General features: G+C 40.7%; 1 long non-coding RNA gene across 1 annotated transcript; it reads left to right on the forward strand.

Annotated features, from left to right (window-relative positions):
- The first annotated feature begins 562 nt into the window (after positions 1–562).
- On the forward strand, positions 563–7,216 carry LOC116084783. Its single transcript, XR_004116261.1, has 2 exons — positions 563–619; positions 6,753–7,216. It is a non-coding gene; the product is annotated as an uncharacterized LOC116084783 (long non-coding RNA).
- Positions 7,217–19,253: the final 12,037 nt, after the last annotated feature.

The raw sequence follows: 19,253 nt of genomic DNA on the forward strand, positions 1-19,253 counted from the left end.
GCCCCTACCCTGCCCCTGGCCTGCATGTCCTGGCCCATGTAGCCCTATGTCCCCATCTTTGCCCACCAAAAGATGTAACATAGCCCAGCAGCCAAGCTAGACTTTCTTTCTCCTTATAAGGTCATATCTTCAGCACTTAGAATTCCTTCTTATGCTAATGAGGCATCCCCAGCACCTTGGCTCAGGGCTACTCACCCCTCTTGCCCCTACGCACCCCAAAGTCTTAACTATTCTTTATCAGACTCCCCTTGCCCCAGATGAGCTGTCTCAATGAAGCTGCCCCCTAAAAGTCTCTTCTCAAAGCGCTCACCACAGCCTGCAGTCTCCTCTGATCCCAGCCTACCCAGCCTCATTTTCCCTCCAAGGTTCCCACGGTTGTGATCACCAATCATGGTGATACAGGTGGGAAAGCAGAGGCTGAAGGGCATCCAAATATGATATCCAAAATAGACTTCTAAACATGTAGAGCACTATGCTCTTCTCTTCCAGCACTCTCACAGTAAGTAGTCATTGAGCACATGCAGCCCAAGGATAGACTATGAGCTCATAAAGGTGAGAAAACTACCAGTGTGCCAGGAGATAAGGAAATGGGAGCTAACAACAGAGTCAAAGAGTGAAGGTAAGTCATCAGGAACAAGAAAAGACTTCAGTGGACTATTTGGGATGATGAGCTAGAACAAGGTGGAAAAAAAGTAGAAATAAGAAACGGGCTGGACCCGCTTCTGGGACGTATTCCACAGAGGACATCATGACGCTAACGCAGATGACACCTATCAACAGAGTGAGGCCAATGAATGTAAAGGATTTCAGGCAACATCTGAATGGGAAAGAGGGACATTTACATTCGCATAACAGGATCCTCGCACCTATGAGGGAAACTGTTATGGACCACTGGAATCAGACACATCATCTCAGCCTACAGGTGGCAGGCATTATATATTTAAAGGTTGTGCTGCAATTTGTCTTTGAACTCCTGACTAGAGACATTGAATGAAGACAAGTTTGGATCTCCTCACCTGCAGCTCTTCCAGCACACCTACTGGCTCACACCCACTGTCCACACTCAGTTCTGTATGATTACACAAACACTCTTACCTGGCTCCACTGGGTGGTTCTAGTCAATTGAGCATTTAGCCTTCATTATTTGCAACTGGTTTTACTGTTTAACCAATGAGTGATGATTTTGCCTACTTATTTTCTTTCTTATACTATACTTTTATGAAGAATAGCAAACAAGCTAGCCTATAAGATATGATGAACAGATTTCTGCTCGTTAATTACTCTCAAATTTTATCACTGTGCCTAAAGATTGTTTCTGACTTTCAGTAAGTCTTCATGTGAAGACATGATGATCTGTCTCACGAAAAGTCATGTTATCTCACTAATATCCAAGTACCAAATGCAAAGAATTCCGAGCACTTTCTAGGGGGATATGACCAGCCTCCAATGTCATTTCCTTACTGCGTCCATTCCACAGTGGCCTACAGAACTTTCCACTCCACTATGAAATATAAAGTGGGCTACATGCATATCTCCATTCTTAAACATAAATGAAAAGTAAAGAAATAGCCATGCCTCCGTTATTCTACAAGAACGAATACTGGTTTCAATACTTGCAATTTTCAAGTACACATACATACTCAGGTCTAAGTAGCCTGCTCTCCTTCAGAAGACCACATATCCTTAACATTATGATCAGATTTGTAGTCCACATTTGGACTCCTGATTGGGAAATCATCTGCATTCTCAATTTAAATATTCCAATTCTTTGTAAATGTTTAACATTCAAATGTAAGAGCTTCTCTGTGCAGCGACTCATGCTCACCCTCCAGCACTCAGCTTTAGGGAGAAGAATTACCTGAAGGTCAGCGAGGCCATAGAAAAGAGCCTTTCTCAAAATTTAGCATTAGAACTACCAAAACTTGAAATATAAAAAAATAAAACAAAACTCCCAATAAATATGACAACATTGAAGCAAATTATTCATATTAAAGATGTTATAATCCCCAATTTTTTATTCAAAATTTGTTCCTAATAGTAAGAATATTTAAAATTCTGAGACACTTTATACCTACAATAACATTTTATATATTTGACTCATAGGCATGAAGATAGAAAATAAACATGTCACTCATCATCTATAAAAAAAAAAAAAATGTTTTCCACTACATAAACCTGTGGTTCTCAGCCTTCCTAATGTGGTGCCTTTAATACAGTTCTAACTTCCAATGACCCCCAGCCATCGAATTATTTTCATTGCTATTTCCTAACTGTAATTTTGCTACTGTGATGGCTAATAAGGCAAATCCCTGTGTTTTTTGATGATCTTAGGTAGAACTTGAGGAAGTGTTACCTGACTCCCCAGAGGTTCAGAACCACTGGCATACACATTTCCACCAAGAAGTTTACATTCTAAAAGCACTCATATTTCTATTAGATATCTAAATTTTCTTTCTAAAAATTATTTGTTATTTGCTTATGTATATGTGACTGTATGGATGTATGTGCACCACACATATGCAGAAACTGTCAGAGCTCAGAATACACATCGTGGCTCTCCAAGAGCTGGAATTACAGGCAGTTGTGAGCTACCAAGAGGATGCTAAAAACTGAACCTGAGTATTCTGCAAGAACAGTCAGTGCTCTTAACCACTGAGCCATCTCTAGGCCCCTAAATTTTCTTACATGTATTGAAGATATTTGAACATTCCTTTATACTTTCTTCTTGGATCAGTAGTTTCAGAAGACACCTTGGGTCTTCGACAGTGATGAAAAGATTTAATGCCCTTGGCTAAACACTTTTTGACCTATATATACTGAAGGTTCCAGATCTCGTCACACGCCAGTGTGTCCAAGACAGAAGTAGGAAGAGTCAGACTGTGCCTCTCTCTACTGTGCTTCGTCGGGGTACTCTTTATTTGCTATATATGCAAGCAGCACCTTTTATGTCTTCCCAATTGATGAATTTTCTTCCCCTGACTTTTGCTACATGGTAATAATTGCAATCCAAATACTTGCAACCCATCCTGAAACTCCTCCCCTATTAGTTCTCTGTTCTACTTGGGAGAAGAAAGGCTGCTAGTGTTCAGTGCTAAGCCATTTCCACTCTGCTCCATCTTTCAGTTCCAGCTGAGATCTCTGCTTCCTCAGCTGGAATCTCCCCCACCCATCCATACTCTAAGAAGTCATGAAATCAAAGGTACATATAATATTCTTCACTGATGTACTAGAGCAAACCACTGGAAATTAAATTACTACACATTTTGTCCTCAAAAACCCCTAATCCAGTCTCATGGCTAAAGAAAACTTCTTAAGCGCCCCTTTGACTCCTACAACCTCCTTCCATCTTGGAAGTCCTTTTCTGACCCACTCACATTTCCTGGAATGCTCCTTAGCAACCAATTTGTCTTGTTTTATTTGAAGTTAATGTGTGAGACCACCTCTGCAGATTCTTCCAGTTCCTATAAGCATTATCTCCCAAGGCCAGACCAGGTGGGGTTTTTGTTTTGTTTTGTTATTTTTGTATTTTAAGAGAAGACTCCATAGAAAAATAATGCCATTTCCTCAGGGGCAAAACCGGCCATGTTTTCATCCTTCTAACTAACACGTTTGCCTTCCCTGTTATATCACTCGGTGTCTGCTAACGTAGTTCATGGTGTCAGGGTCATAATAACTGAAGTCCTATCCCCTCCAGCTTTAGAAGTGACTCTGCAAAAGGAAAAGGTTTATTGCAATCTAACTCAGGGTCATACGAGATAACAACTGTGATGAAAGAATTAAAATCCTCATTTTCTGTTTCCATACAAATAATTTTCAAGATCTAAAAATGATAAGCACAGCCCGTTTGAGTTGTCTGTTTCAAAGTCAGAGAGGCACAAGCACACTGAGCAGACTGCGACTCAGTCATGAATGGAACAGTATGTTAAATAAACTAAATAAGCAACTGTCTCATAAAAGTAGAAAGCAATCATGGCTGTGATCAAGGGAAGCTGAGGTGCGGAACACCCAGAGAGAGAGAGAGAGACAGACAGACAGACAGACAGACAGACAGACAGACAGATAGAGAGAGGAGGGGGGCACAGGGAAGTATTAAAAACTCCATATGTGGCCCACCTGGCTAGGAAAGAAATCTGCAGAATGAAGAAAAAAGGAAGGTTGTGAGCAAGATAGATTCAAGTAAACCTAAAGAAAGAAGAATTATTCTACAAAGTAGACATGATCTGATTGTAAGGGAGTGAAAGTCAAAGTTGAAGTATGGCAGCGCCTAAAGAAACCCATCTACAAATATCAAAATGGTCTGTTACCCACTGCTGTTCGTGTGTGTGTGTGCGTGTGTGTGTGTGTGTGTGTGTCTGTCTGTCTGTCTGTCTGTCTGTCTGCTTGCCTGCTTCTTGATCTGTGTGTGTGTGTGTGTATGTGTGTGTGTGTGTGTGTCTGTCTGCTTGCCTGCTTCTTGATCTGTGTATGCGTGTGTCTGTCTGTCTGTCTGTCTGTCTGTCTGCTTGCCTGCTTCTTGATCTCTATGTGTGTATGTTTTTTTAAATTTGTTTTTAGTCCATTTTATTTATTTACTTATTTTTGAGACAGGTTCTAAGTCTTCTATCCCAGGCGAGCCTTCTGGGTACTGGGACTGTGGGCATATTTCACCGTATCTGAATAGTATGTGCAGCTTCTAGCCATAATGATTCTATTTACAATGTGTCAATCATTAGAGTTTTTGTTGACAATTCAACATTGTCAACTAAAATATAAGCAAATCAGTGAAATTACTAAAGGATATCTAGGAGAACAAGTGACACCCAAAAGAACAGAAAGTGGCTCCAATCCCGCTGAGTGCAGCTCTGGTCCTACCGAGTGCAGCCAGGCTGGGGCTATTCATACTGTCAGCATTTCTGAAGACACGAGGCTCTCTCCATCACTATAGTGGAGAATTCCTTTCTTGTCACTTTCCTGCTAGACATTTTAAAAAGATCAAAATAGACCAAGGTTTTATGTGGATGTAACTGTGTAGGGTTAGTCTGAGATGCCTCACCAGGGAGAACAGAAAAAGCTGAAGAGAAAGGGAGAAAAGTGGGGGAAATGGCTCTGAAGAGGTCCAGGATCTTTAAAAGCAGACATCCTCCTCACCATGTTAGCACAATATAAATGGCTTCTGCAAATACTGAATGTTTGACACTATAGCCATTTAACTTAGACCAGTAAATGGAAATGGCTGGAAATTGGCTTCCCTGATTAATTTTTTTCCCTTGAAAATGGTGGCATTTCATGTTAGGAATCATGGAGGAGGGGGAATATTGTAGGGTGAGGAGCTATGGGTGAAGACCCTAAAATGCAGTGTTTAAATTTGTACTGTAATATTGTCTACCTTTGAACCTGAATAGTTCTGTCACAGTTCAATATTGGTAGCAGTGAACATGAAGTAAAAATGCTATTCACCTCATGGAGGTGTTCTGAGGATAAGGTGAGAGAAGCCTGCAATTTGTCATTACCCATCATCCCACTGGGATGGATGGCTGCTCTCCCTTCCTACTGTGATGTCTACCTATCCATGATAAAGAAAGCTGGCCTGGATAAATTCCCTACCTGTCACTGCTCTTCCTCACCGAGGTCCATGCTGGTGTAGGACTTTGTGTCAGGCTTTCCTCGGATCCACACTGCTTTTCTGAGTTTTTCTGGTAAACACTTTTATTTATCGTGAACCTCAGTTTCTTAGGTCTGTTTTTCTGTGGATACAAAAAACCTTTGTCTTTATTGTATTTTTAATATTTTGTATATGGGGGGTATGTGTAAATATAAGTGTCAGGGACCTCTGAGTCCAGATGAAGGTAAATTGGATTCCTTGGAGGTGGAGTTACAGGTAGGTGTGAGCTGCCCGATATGGGTGTCGGGAGCCAAATTCTCATCCTTTGTAAGATTCCCTTGCTCTGGCCTCTGACTCACCTCTCCAGTCCCTGTCTGTACTCTTGATCCCATACAAAATTAAAAAGAATTATTTCAGCAATGTTTCTGTAACTAGAGGCCCGCTTTTCTCTGTCCAGGCACTTTACATCCAATGTCTGGCTATCTAGCAAGTGGATCCTACTCCAGTGACCTCAGCATAGATGCCAGATGGATTTAGCTTCTTGGGCTTCAAATCAAGTTCTCCCACCCACAAGTTGTATGGCCTTACACAAGGCACTTGACACTAACCCCCCTGTGCCTCACTGGCATCATCTGTATAATGAGGATGCTAATGAATTTGGCACTTAAAATGCCTGTAATTATCTCAGGTCGTAGGCTTAACTATGTGTAGGTAGAAGCTTCTGGTGGGATCATGTAATAGATAAGGCTCTTTGATTGTCCCTGATAGGAGAGATAACTGTCGGGGGCTCTGTAATAAAAGTATTTTCTAAAGTTCTGAAGAACAAGTAGATTGAGGCTTCCTCCACCTTGGCCAGTACTATGTGGATCACATCAGAAGATTCAGTCGTCGGAGGAGGAAATAAAAGAGATGCTATCATAGTCAATATCACTGGTAGGTTGGAAACCAGCCTCCTATGGTGTCCTGTGGAGACATATTTTTCTTTTTCCAAGGAGGTGCTCTCATGCCAAACTGCACAGTGAACTTACTGTTAGGTGTTTCCCTGAAACAATGATATTCAAAGATCAAGTGGGAGAAATGTGAATAATTAAAATACACCTTTGTTTAGAAAGAAATAGAGATAGGAGTGAAATTACTCTTCAGGTAATCTCTGTCACATCTCCCCTTTTAGGATATCCCTCAAGGTTGAAGAGGAAAGTTGCAAACCAAGCCCTAAGAAAACTCTCACGATGCTGCCGTTCACGTGCATCAGGGGCTCCAAACCTCACAGTCCAGAATCTCTTACAGAATGCAATCTAACTCCCTCCAGCTGTTCCAGCTCAGAGCTAGATTTGTCCCTAGAAAAGAAGAACTCGTCAGAAAATACTGCTTTTGCTCCGTGCTAAGAGGCACCCATGTTTACAGGGTCACTCACAGCAGAATCCCCCTTGGCTTCAAAGAGAAGCTGTGTTTCGAGAGCAGCTTGCTCAGATCTAAGGTCCAGCGTGCCATGGGATCACGGGACCGAGATTTTAGACTCTTTTCTAAGCAACTGTTATGATGGCCTTTAGCCACAAGCTCTTAGTGCCGGATAGACTTTATTAGTCCTCTCTGCCAGACTTAAGGAAGGGAAACTAAATTTGTTGGCATTCTCCAGCCTGGCTCAGTTCTGTGTATCAGCTAATATGTGAAATAGAATAGTCACTGTTACTAAAGAACCTAGTGACCCTGTGCCAGTACACCTTTAACAATTAAGTTTCTGTGAACAGCACTGAGTACAAACCAGGCACACGGCAGCCACAGAAAGTGATTGCTGCTAAAGGTGTTAACACAAAGCCTCCAAACTGATCTTGAGTGGGCCTCGGAAGCATTCTCATTTTAGGAGGAGGAAAGAAGACTCAAAGATGTTCCCAGCTTCCTCAAGGCCACATAGTTCCAAAAGGACAAAGAAGTCATTAAGCAGAGGGTAACCTTCCCAGTAGCACAACCTTGCTAGGGGTTACAGAAAGAAAATGACCTGAGCTGCAACCATTCATGCTGGTTCCGTGATTGGGAAAAGAGGGAGAGAGGAGATTTCAATAAGTGGCTCACAATGGCTTCTTTCTATAGGATTACAAACAACTGAAAACAAACTGACCCTCTAGTTGACTACAACCATATGGTACAGATGTATGCATGCATGCATATATAAAATGTGATTCATTGATTTAATGCTAATAGAGTAAAGAGGCAGGAGATGAACTGAGATGTTACCACAGAACACAATGTTCACATTGAAATACTCTAATCCCTACCATCATTCCAGTTCTCAAAGCATTTACTTTAAGAATATATCAAGTCTTAAGCTCTTTCAAGTTTATAAAAGAAACCATAGTAGAGTATTAACTTCCAGAAGTATTTGTGTAACTGGGAATAGTGGCAGATACCTGTCATCCCAATACATGGTGGGCTGAGGCAGGAGGATCAGAGTGAGCTCAAGGCCAGCCTGGTTTCCTGGGGAGAAGTAAAACCAGCAACAAAAAGATAGGGTGATGTAATTGAAATTCAATTTGAAAATGAAAATTGAAGGCTGCAATAAACTGCAGTAAAGAGTTAAAGTAGACACTAACTTAAACATAAAAATATACAATAAGTTCCTTTAGGATGAACGGCCTTCAGGCATAGGAACAAGTTGGACAGTTGTCAAGGAACTCTCCATGAAATAAGGCAACTTGACGTGGGCACTGTGATGATCTGAATGTAATATGTTCACCATAGGCTTCTGTTCCCACAGTTTGTCCCCATTTGGTGGCTCTGTTTTAGGAGGTTGTGAAGTTTTGAGGACATGGATCCTACTGGTCATCTATAAGATCAGGGATTAAGGACTGCAGTTCACCCAGATTCCCAGCCTTGTTCTCTGCTCCCTGGGTCCCAAGGTGATGCGATCGGGTGTGCTCGACCAGCCATTCCCAATACCACTGTATCCACACCATAGGGATACTTTCAACTATATTCCCCAAACTGCACACTGGAATAAATCCTTCCTCCTCTAAGTTGCTTCTCTCAGGGATTCGGTCACAGCTATTGGAACAATAACTAAGACAAAACAGCTGGGTGGAGGGAAGCGTGTGAATGGTTGCCGTTATCTGAGGACTCAGAGCCGTCTGGAGGGAAGCCCATGAGTTTAGACTGTGTACGTTTGTTACTTACACGCCTAATGCTGGGGTGCACCAGATTTCAGGTAAGCAAAGGAATAGGAGCGTGAGATAAAAGCGGAACAAGGTCGAAGCTTTTTTAATTGAATCTGAATGTGAGGCATGAGGAAAAAGATCCAAACACAAGACTTGGTTTGATTCTGCACACCTGATACACAGAAACTGTCTGGTTCCTGAGAGACTGCACTAGATGATGAAGAGACAAGTGGTGTTAGCAAAAAAAGTGGGCTAGAAGTAGGACCTGGTATCTGAGTGACAAGCCAGGAAATGTGCTTACACGTACGTATATAACTTGCTTACCAGAAAAGAAGACTTGGCCAAACTAAATCTTCTAGAAAAATGGCATGGCAGTGCAGGTCTCAAAGGTAAAGGCAGAGCTAATAACCTTTAACTCTGCTATCAGCTGTCTGACCCGTCTGGGAAATACTCTCTAGTCCTACTACCAAATTCAACACAGGTTGAATGTTATATTACCAGTAAACAGGAAATATCAGGAAGATGTTCATCTGCACCGAAAACCATATAGCTGCAGGGGTGAGGGCAGGTGCTTCATTCTGCTGTGTTTCGTTCAGGTTGGTTTGGTTTGGTGTTGGTTTAGTTTGGTTTGGCTTGGTTTAGTTTGGTTTTCATCCTTAACCCATGACAATGGAAAAAGACAGAAAAATCTTTTCAGCAAAGGAAATCCAAGCAGCTAGTTGTTCTTCATTGCTAGGGGAAAATAGAGAGAGACCAAACCTTATTTTTCTACTGTTAAACCAAAGGTTATCATTCTTTAAGGACTCTGTACTACCCAACTTAATTAGAATAAATCCACCCTAACTTGCAATCGACTTCATCAAATGACAGAACAACACAATCCCTTTCCTGCAGGAGGAGATGAAAAACTGCCGCTGAATGGCTTTACTTTTAGAATATTGGGAAGAATTTCAAACAGCAGCAAGCATAAATTCACCAAAGATGCATGAAAGCATTATGTGCCCAAATTGTTAGGAGTTTTTGCCTGTAAAAATAACACCAAAAGAAATAATTCTGATCAGTAAAAGTGAAGTTAAAAGGCCATGTTCAGCATTGTCTTGAATGCTAACAGATGAGCTCATATTTTACTTCATAACCTTCCTGCTTAGCTCCATAACATATGGCTTCAGTGTCCCCATGTTGAGTATCTCAAACATAACAGCAGCTGTTCCAGCCTGGGGAGAGAGCTCAGCTAGGAAAGGGCTTGATGTGAAAGCAAGTCATCCCAAGTGCTAACATCACAGCACGTGGGCATGGTGGCACATACCTGTGATCTCAGTAATGGGAAAAGGAAAACAGGTGGATCCTGGGGATCCCAGCTAACTACTCTGACTGCAAAATCACAGTAAATGCCACAGACCTTCTCTCAAAAACACAGGGTGAACACTTTCTAACAAAGAAAGCTAGAGATAACCTACCTCTAGTTTCTCCACTCATGTACACATGTGTGCTCATGTACACTCATGAATACATGCACACACATACACACACATGTACACACCACACACATATTCATACCACACACAGATATACACACACACACTTCATACTCATAAATATATATACAGGTATATATCACATACCACACAAATACACACACACATCACATATACCACACACACACACACACACACACACACACACATATACAAACACATGGATAAAAGCAAAACTCCTCCAAACATTTTGGGGGGACAAGTATTGCTTCTAACCAAGTACTTCATTTTAGCACATTAGGTATTTCAGCTGAAATCAGAGTGAAATGAGATCTCAGAAAATGGCTGATGCACCTGAGGCCACCTTGTCCTGTCCTGATGTGCAATCAAAAGAGAAGACAGGGGAAGGAGTTCAGACGTGCTAGGCAGCAGAATTCAGCACAGCCTATTCAACAGTGTCAGTGGGTGCACCTTACTTGGTCTTTCTGACCCCTGAGAAATACAAGTCATCACTCCAAATGACCTCTGGCTGATTGTTAGTCGTCTCTACAAACATGTTACACTGTTGGTCCTTCAATTGTTCCTCTAAGAGCAGAGTATCAGAGTCAACTTAAGGTTGACCAAGTGACAAAATCAATTTTACACATTGCCGCATTCATACACATCACGGGAAGCCAGGAATTTAGACAACCAAACTGCACTATGCCCACAAACCTCCCTTGTAGTGACAGACACTCTGATGTCTCATTCTCAAACTGTAACTACAAGCTGTTTTACAAAGTCTGAATGCTCTTCTATGGGGTAGGCCATGCCACTCTGCCTGTCCAGTTCCGATCTGAACGTGTTTTCTGGGCTTGCTAGCCTGTACGTGTAATTATATCCCTACGTGTCTGACAAAATGCATAAACCAGAAGCAGAAGCACTGGGTGCTGCAGAGTTGGCAACTCCTGATTTCCCAGGAGGATGCATCATCATGAGATCTGCAGGACCCTCAGCAACAAGCCTTAAGGAATAGAGCTGTCCTTCACGTATCACCTGAGAATCCATTCTCTGTATTCTTTAAGTCTCTGTCTCCTGGTAGCTTTATCTCAAATCATATGACTTTCATAAATTTATATAGCCAAACTTATCAGATAATTAATCATTTTAAATAGCTTATTATTCAAAAGGCAGCTATTTCCTGACATCTTAGATTAACATAATGCAAATCCTGTATGCTTTCCCAGAGATATGGTTTTCTTGAGGTTGTTTCCCCATTGGAATGATATCCCTATTCATTAGTAGTTACTGAAAACTGCCATAATTACAATTTTTGGAAGGGGGGAAAGTTATGTATCCCAAAGCAATTTTAGAAAAATAAATGTGTTTTAATAGACAAAAGTTGTAGAACAAAGAAAAACAAGGCCCATCCTGTTGAAATAGAAAAATGCTCATTTAAAAGGAAATACTGGCCAGGGAATATACAGATGGATGCATGCAGTAGATACACATGGATTTACTGGTTGCTGTTTGTGGGTGTGGTTTGTTTAACTAATTTTCACATGATCTAAGCTTGGAGCTCAATATGTGATGGCAGGAGGTGCTATCAGTGAGAGGAGCTGAGTGTAGGTAAGTAGGTCATTAGGGGCTGAGTACAAGATAAGTAGGTCAGTGGGAAGCTGAGTGTAGGGTTTGTATGTCATTGGAGTGATATACTCAAATTCTTAGGGTTCTCGAGATGAAAAGATTCTGGAGCCAATGTGAGTTAAAATTTTAGTAAGGGTATGGTTTCTCTATAGGTGTATGTGAGATGTGGGGGGAGTAATGGCCTAAAGGAGAATGACCCCATGTATTCATGTATGTGAATACCTGATTCCTAATTGGGGGTACTGTTTGAGAAGGATTAGGAGGTGTGACCTTGTTGGAGAAAGTATTTCACTGAAGACAGCTCGGTTTTTCCTTCCCTTCCTCCCGCCCTCCTCCTGCTCATCTGTAAGCTCTCAGCTCCTGTTCCCATGCCATGCCTGCCTGCCTCTTGCCCTGGTCCCTTTCAGGATGGATTCTAACCTTCTAGAATCATTAGTCTCAATAAATGATTTCTCACTTGCCCTAACCATGGTACCACAGTAGCCCTAGCCATGGTGACTCTTCATAGCAATCGAAAAGGAACTAAGACAGAAGAAGAAGACCAGCCACAGGAGAGCAGAAGGGACATGGGAGGTCAGCCTGTGAGGGACCAGTCAAAATAACAAGTGAAGGCCTATATGTGGGAAAAGTGCATAATCAACTTTATCATGTTGCTTGCTAACTTAAGGATTAATAAATGAAATACTTTAGATAAATACAAGATAAATAAACCTTTAGGTGATTCTAAGAAGCCATCAAGCCTTTGGCTCTGGGACAAGGCACACCTCTCTTAGCCACTAGCATGCTAAAAATACAATCATTCACACCCTACTCTGAGGGACAGCATTGGACATCTGAGGCTAAGGACCAACTCTGTTTTCACTAAGCATTCCAGACCATTCAGTCTTGCTACTCGATAAGAACCCCTGGGGGTTGGCAGGTCTATAGCACTCAGAGAACTAAAAATAGCTTCTGTGTTTTTCAAATTCTCTAAAGAAAAAAACAACAAAAGCTGGTCAAGGGCTCTGTGCAGAGAGAAAAAAAAAAAACAGCTTAAAATGTTTACCATATAGTTCCTTTCAGAAAAGGACATCATTGTAAACAATTAGAGTCATATGTGGGCAATCTGCTATCCCACTAGACACTGGTAGCCTGAGGACCTTGGAAGTTTTTGTGAAATAGGGGCTGCAGGAAGTAGGAAAAGAGCGAATAGAGAAAGATCAAGAGCAAAGAGGGAAGTATACTTATTTTCAACCATGTGAAACCAGGTTTTCTGAAGGAATGTGCTAAAATCAGTGGAAGTCAAAGTATGGTGACTTTTTAAAAAATAGATGTTCATTACCATTAGCACCATGCAAACAAGTACAGATGACAACTTTTGAATGTAACACTTTTAAGATGTCTTGAGCCTCAGTTGTATTGTGAATAGAATCCAAAACAAATCAGTTCCGTGCTTATTCTCCACACAGAAAGCCTCTCTCTGGTCAGGGACCTTTATGTGTAACCTTGCTTTCTTTGGAAGCTCTTTAGGACCATGAGACAGAAAATAGAGATCTTATTTATCATTATTCTAGGTTCTGCCTGAAGATGAGTGATAGGCTTCTAGTCGGAACTGAAATGCATGCATATACAATAAATGTTTGCAAAATGGCTGCATGTGGAGTCACTCTAAGATACTCTGCTCTATAAACAGACAAGCTGATGATGCATTTAGGGAAACTCTGTCAACTGCTAGAAAGGAAAGAACTAATAAAATTAGTTAAGGCTCTGGGCATTCAAAGTTGTAAACATTATATATTATTGATCCTTAAAAGAAAATGTCCTGGGGGAGAATATGCTAACTGATTATCCAGTACCAAAGGATTAGTGCTGGGCCGCCATGGCAGGCAGTATGCTGGTGAGCTGTCAGGCATGGCAGACGACAGGCATGGTGCTTTCTATCTCCTGGAGCACAGACTTGGCTCCAACATTCCCTGGTGCTCCTGTTCTCTCCACACTGTACATTTTGTATTTCTCTTTGGGCTGCTTGCTTGTTTTCACTACAGAGCTATATTAGAGTGAACACTAGTAATATGTGACATAGTCCATTCTATGCACTCTTGAAATCTCCTCTGTCCATGACATCGAACCAAAACTGTTCAATTCAGCCTCCAGGAGATTCTTAGAACAAGGGTAAAGTCCCTCCATATTCCTTGACAAAATTTCACAACAGTCTCTAGACTACTTGCTAACATTCTTCCCCTCTGAAACCTCTTGACCCAGGCCTGCGTTTTCCATTGTGCACCTGAGCATGACTGCCTCTCGTGTTCCTCCTAGGACGGCCCACTGAACCCCACTTAACACACTTAACTGCCTTTTTTGTTTTATCGAAAGTCCCAAATTCTTCTATAGTCCTCCAAACAATAACACGGTTGATCACAGCAATATGCCACTCCCTGCTACCAGCTTCTTCGCTAGGTACTGTGAAAAGACACCATGACCAAGGAAACTTATAAAAGAAAGCATTTCATTGGAGGCTTGCTTACCGCTCCAGGGGACTGGTCCATGACCATCTTGGAAAGGGATACGGAATCAGGCAGGCAAGCATAGCTCATGAGCAGCAGCTGAGAGCTTTCCATCCTGATCCATAGAAGCTAGATTCAAAGCAAGTGACACTGGGCCTGGCATGTGCTTCTGAAGTCTCAAAGGTCACCTTTGAAGTCCCTCAAAGTTGGACAAACTTCCTCCAACAAGCCACACCTATTCCATCTAGGCTACACCTCCTAATCCTTCTAATCCTTCTCAAGCAGTTTCACTCCTCAAATATATGAGTCTATGAGAGCCATTTTCATCCAAAACACCATAGGATAGCAATTTATGAAAAGAGATGCTATGAATACATTCAGGAAGAAGGTGTACATGGGAGAGTTTGAAGGAAGGAAAGAAATAAAAGAAAAAAATAATAACATGTCCATCATTGATACAGCAGAATGTTTTATCTTAGTGGAGATTAAATACTTATCTATTCAAAACGAAAATTGAAAAACTGGTTTGGTCAAGTTTGTGGTATTACTTCACCCAGTATGTGTCACCTAAACTAAAGGTATATGCATCTATCCAGTTTTCAAGAACAGGATTTCAGCTTCCATTTCACTTGAATGATGAAGTGTCTAGACTCTGGATGGCAGCCATTACAAATACTACTTGGCTCTGTGAGGCTCAAGTGAATTCTATTAAGAGAAAAAAAATCTTAAGTCACAGATATGTTCACAAGTTGTTCTCCATTTAGCATTCAATCTGTTTTAAAAGATGTAATTTTTTTAAATCCAGAATTAATGCAAAATTATTTTTTATCATGATACTTTGTGTTTTAATAACTAATTTTGCCAAAAATGTCATATTGTAACTGGAAGAGAGAAAATCATTTGAGGTTCAGGCAGTCTATTTCTGAAACTAAAACAAATGTCATTGATTCACAAACAAGTGTTTGTTTCCTCAAAGTGCTGCCCTGTGCAGTTCCCACTCTATGTCAGGACTACTTCCTGACATCCAGACATTTCACCATGTAAAATATGCAGCAGTATCAGACTCTGCTACTGTAGTGTGTGGTAGCCAATTATTGCTACTATTGCAAATCCAAATCCAGCTTCTAGCGCAGTCCCTTTTCCTGGTTTACAAATGGCCTCACCCTGACTGTATCCCAGTGTATCAGGAGGAAACGCAGGGTTTTACAATTATGTCTCATTTGACCACAGACAGAGTATCAGACTGATGAATTAGCAGCTGAGTGCTTACCACCAAGTCTGAGCATCTGAGTTTGATCCCTGGGACCCACATAATGAAGAGAGAGAACTGATTCGAATTAGTTGTTTGCTGACATCCACATGCAAGCCACAGCATAGGCACATGTGGGCATGCATGCCTATTACTACACATATACACGTTCACAAAATAAATTTAAACAATAACAAAAACAACAACAATAAAACTTGGTTGTTTCTTTGAAGATTCTACTTCTACATATAGTAACGTTAGAGGGTTATAACTTGAATGAGGAACAAAGGTTAGACCATGACCCAAGTTTTAAGTTAGTTTATCATGATCTCAAGTACTATATTTGTGATGACTGTTAGTCATCATTGTTAACTTTACTGGATTTGAAATTACATAGAAGACTGTCTCCATTCATGTAGAGATGTCTTCAAAGCATTTCCAGAATATCAACTGAGGGAGAATGATTCATGCTGAATGTGGTGACACCATACATTGGTTGGGGACACAGACAGAATTAAAGAGGATCAAAAAAAAAGCCAGAGGTCCTTAGCATCTGCTCTCTCTGCATCCTGGTCCTCAGCATCTGCTCTCTCTGCATCCTGGTCCTCCCTAACACAAACTGAACTGCTCTACTGTAACTTACCCATCTTCATGTCCTGAGCCCAGGAAAACAGGAACCAAAATGAGCCCTTTTGACATCTTAACTGGTCTTGCTGAACACTTTGTCTCGGGGATACAAAGGAAACAGACACATCTGTAAATCTGGTCTGATGCAAGTAGTTGGAAAACCACAAGCTAGAATACTATTCACAATGAAATTTTTAAAAATCTGCTAAATCATAGTATCCCTGAATGTAAGAAAGTATAGTTAAGTCTAGTAAGGTTGAAATGTTTTTAGATGCTGATAGATATATTTAGAACAGCACCGCACAGTAAAGGTCACCAGCCAATGCCCTAGTTGGACTAGCTGAACCAATGCCCTAGTTGGACTAGGTGAACCAATGCCCTAGTTGGACTAGGTGAGCCAATGCCCTAGTTGGACTAGCTGAGTGAATGCCCTATACTTACAGTTCATTTGTGAACCTTCTGCCTACGGCCTGCATGCTGTTTTTTGTTTTTATTTTTTGCATGTTTTAGACATTTTACCAAGATGCAAAGTACAACATAACAAAAAATCTGCCAGAAGAAAATAACATTCATAATGAGCACAGAAGAAAATCACATTCATAATGAGCACATACACACTATGCTCCAGAGTCCACACATTTCGGCCTTTATCTCCAGCTCTATATCATTGCATCATCTTAAGAACAGGCAGCCACTCGGATCTTGCTGATACTCCCATGGGTTTAGTTGATGGATATTTCTAAAAGCTACTGCAGATATCTCTGGGTATTTATCATCAAGATAAGGCTCCTGCAAGCCTGAAAAGTGTAACCAAATACTCTCATAATCAGATTCTTTGTTCAACCCGTTGAGCCTCCCATGCTGCCTCCTGGAGGTCTTGAAAAATCCATCCTGCATTAGATTGGTTTCTTAATTTAGCTCACATGGGCAGTGACAAATTCTAAGGTTGGAGGACTTTCTTGGTTTATGCTCCTTCTCAAACTCTCTTCCAGGGAAGCAGCTTACATCCACCCTCCTTTGAGAAAAATCAGATGTTAAGTCAGTCAACGCAAGTAAGCTACATGCCCTACCTTTGTTTAGGTAATGGCCCCCACCATTTATATAGCACATTCTATTTTGTTGAATACAACAAGAATCGCAGTCTATTTGTTCAACCAAATATCTCCTAAAAACCATAAAAATAAATAATTAAATCAATCTAGGAAATGGTTGACAGACTGGCCTAAGAATGTCTTGGCCACTTCAGTTGGTAGTCAGTTAAGAAACAGAAACCATACCACACAGCTCTATGAGGCAAAGAGTACAAGTGTGGAGCTGGGAGAAAACACAGATCATTGCAGGGGAAGATCTGGAAAAAAAGAAAAGAAGAAATGGGCTTGGTGAATGCCAGGAGATAGAACCAGGCATTAGAAAGTAGGCCATAGTTGGAAATGCTAGCTAGGTCAGCTGGGCTCTTGAAGAGATACAACTATATTCAGAAATCCATGTATAATTAGTGTATTAAAGACCAGAATTTTTTGTAGCTTTTTCTCTCCAGTTCCCCTTTTATTTCCTGCTTCTATCTGTCATTGGCCAAACTTAATTGGCATTTGCTTGGCAAAGGAGCTAATGAAATATGGATGTCAGCGGTCAGTGCTATGCTACATAGAGCAGAGCAATGGAAAGGCAAGAAAGATTACAGATAGTGATAAGATTGACTAATATTCTATCAGTCACAAATAATGGCGATTAGATTGTCCTCTGGAAATCTGAATGATCATGTGCTACCTTAGTAAAGATTAACTTAGGATTTACTAAGGTCTGGGCCCTGGTAGGTGTCAGCAAGTCATATGAGCTCAAGTCAGGAAAAAGCGTGATTTGACTTTGCTTGAATTCATCTATAAACACAGAACTAAATTTTAAAATGTTTTCATAGTGGTACATATCTTCGATAAACACTCTGCCTACTGAACAACGATGTATCTCCATGCCTCAAAGTTTATTTATTGAGCTCCTACTGTGTTCTCCAATTTGGACTGAATGTTTTATCAATACTGTGTTATTTCATCTTAAAAATGCACAGTTTAGTATGCATTCTCTCGAGCTCTGCCAGTACTGCACAGCTCACTTGCAAAGTCACCCTGATTTTTGTTCTAGAGTTTCAGGTCAATAGTCTTAAAAGAGAGAGATAGTGTCTCCCCTCAGAGTAGCAGTCACATATTAGTTTGGTTGGTTGGCTGAAGTTTTTTATAATTTTTTTTTTACTTCCAGTAAAAGGATAATAATAATGACTTAATATAGGGAAAAAAATCAGTGAAGTTGGCATGTATATCATTTAAATAAAATGGAATTTTGAAGATTCAGGATCCTGAGCTGTACCACAAACATACCTGATACAATGTATCTGTCTGGGTTGCTCATTATCAGGAGCACACCTAGGGACAAGCAGAATGAAAACTGTGCTCAGCCCATTTGCTGCACCACATGTCCTTGGTCTAAGATCCAGGAACCGCAGTCTTCTACTACCTGTGACACTGAAGCAAGGTCACTTATTAGCTTGCAACTAGAATAAATCTCAGACTCCTCATATATCTTGATATTGTAAGTGTGAGATTTGTATAAAGCAAGAGAGACACAAAATATAAACAGGTGGTCTCAGGACCCTGTGATGACACCCTGTAGGCACTTGCTTTTCCTTAAGCATGGTCTCACGAAATAACTTAAGCACTGATGTTATTCTAATTACTGGGAGGATGAAAAGATTTCAAGTACACTTAACTGTAAATTGATGTATAAAACCGAATGCAGTTATCATTCACTGAAATATATATTATGTATTAATAATTAAAATTATTAATCTATTACCTAACATAATCAGTGTTTTTGTAGTCAGAAGGCAATCTTTATTCTCTCAACAGGTTTCAAGAATACAAAAATCACCATGCCATGTAGATGAACTTGAACTCAGTTCCTCTATCTGTGTGGCTATATTTGGAAGAAGCTAATAGGTGAAGTATTTAACTCAAGATTACTCTTTCCCATATTACATTTGCAAACTGTGCATATATATATATATATATATAT

Source organism: Mastomys coucha, unplaced genomic scaffold (genome assembly GCF_008632895.1).
Source record: "Mastomys coucha isolate ucsf_1 unplaced genomic scaffold, UCSF_Mcou_1 pScaffold9, whole genome shotgun sequence".
Lineage (NCBI taxonomy): Eukaryota > Metazoa > Chordata > Mammalia > Rodentia > Muridae > Mastomys > Mastomys coucha.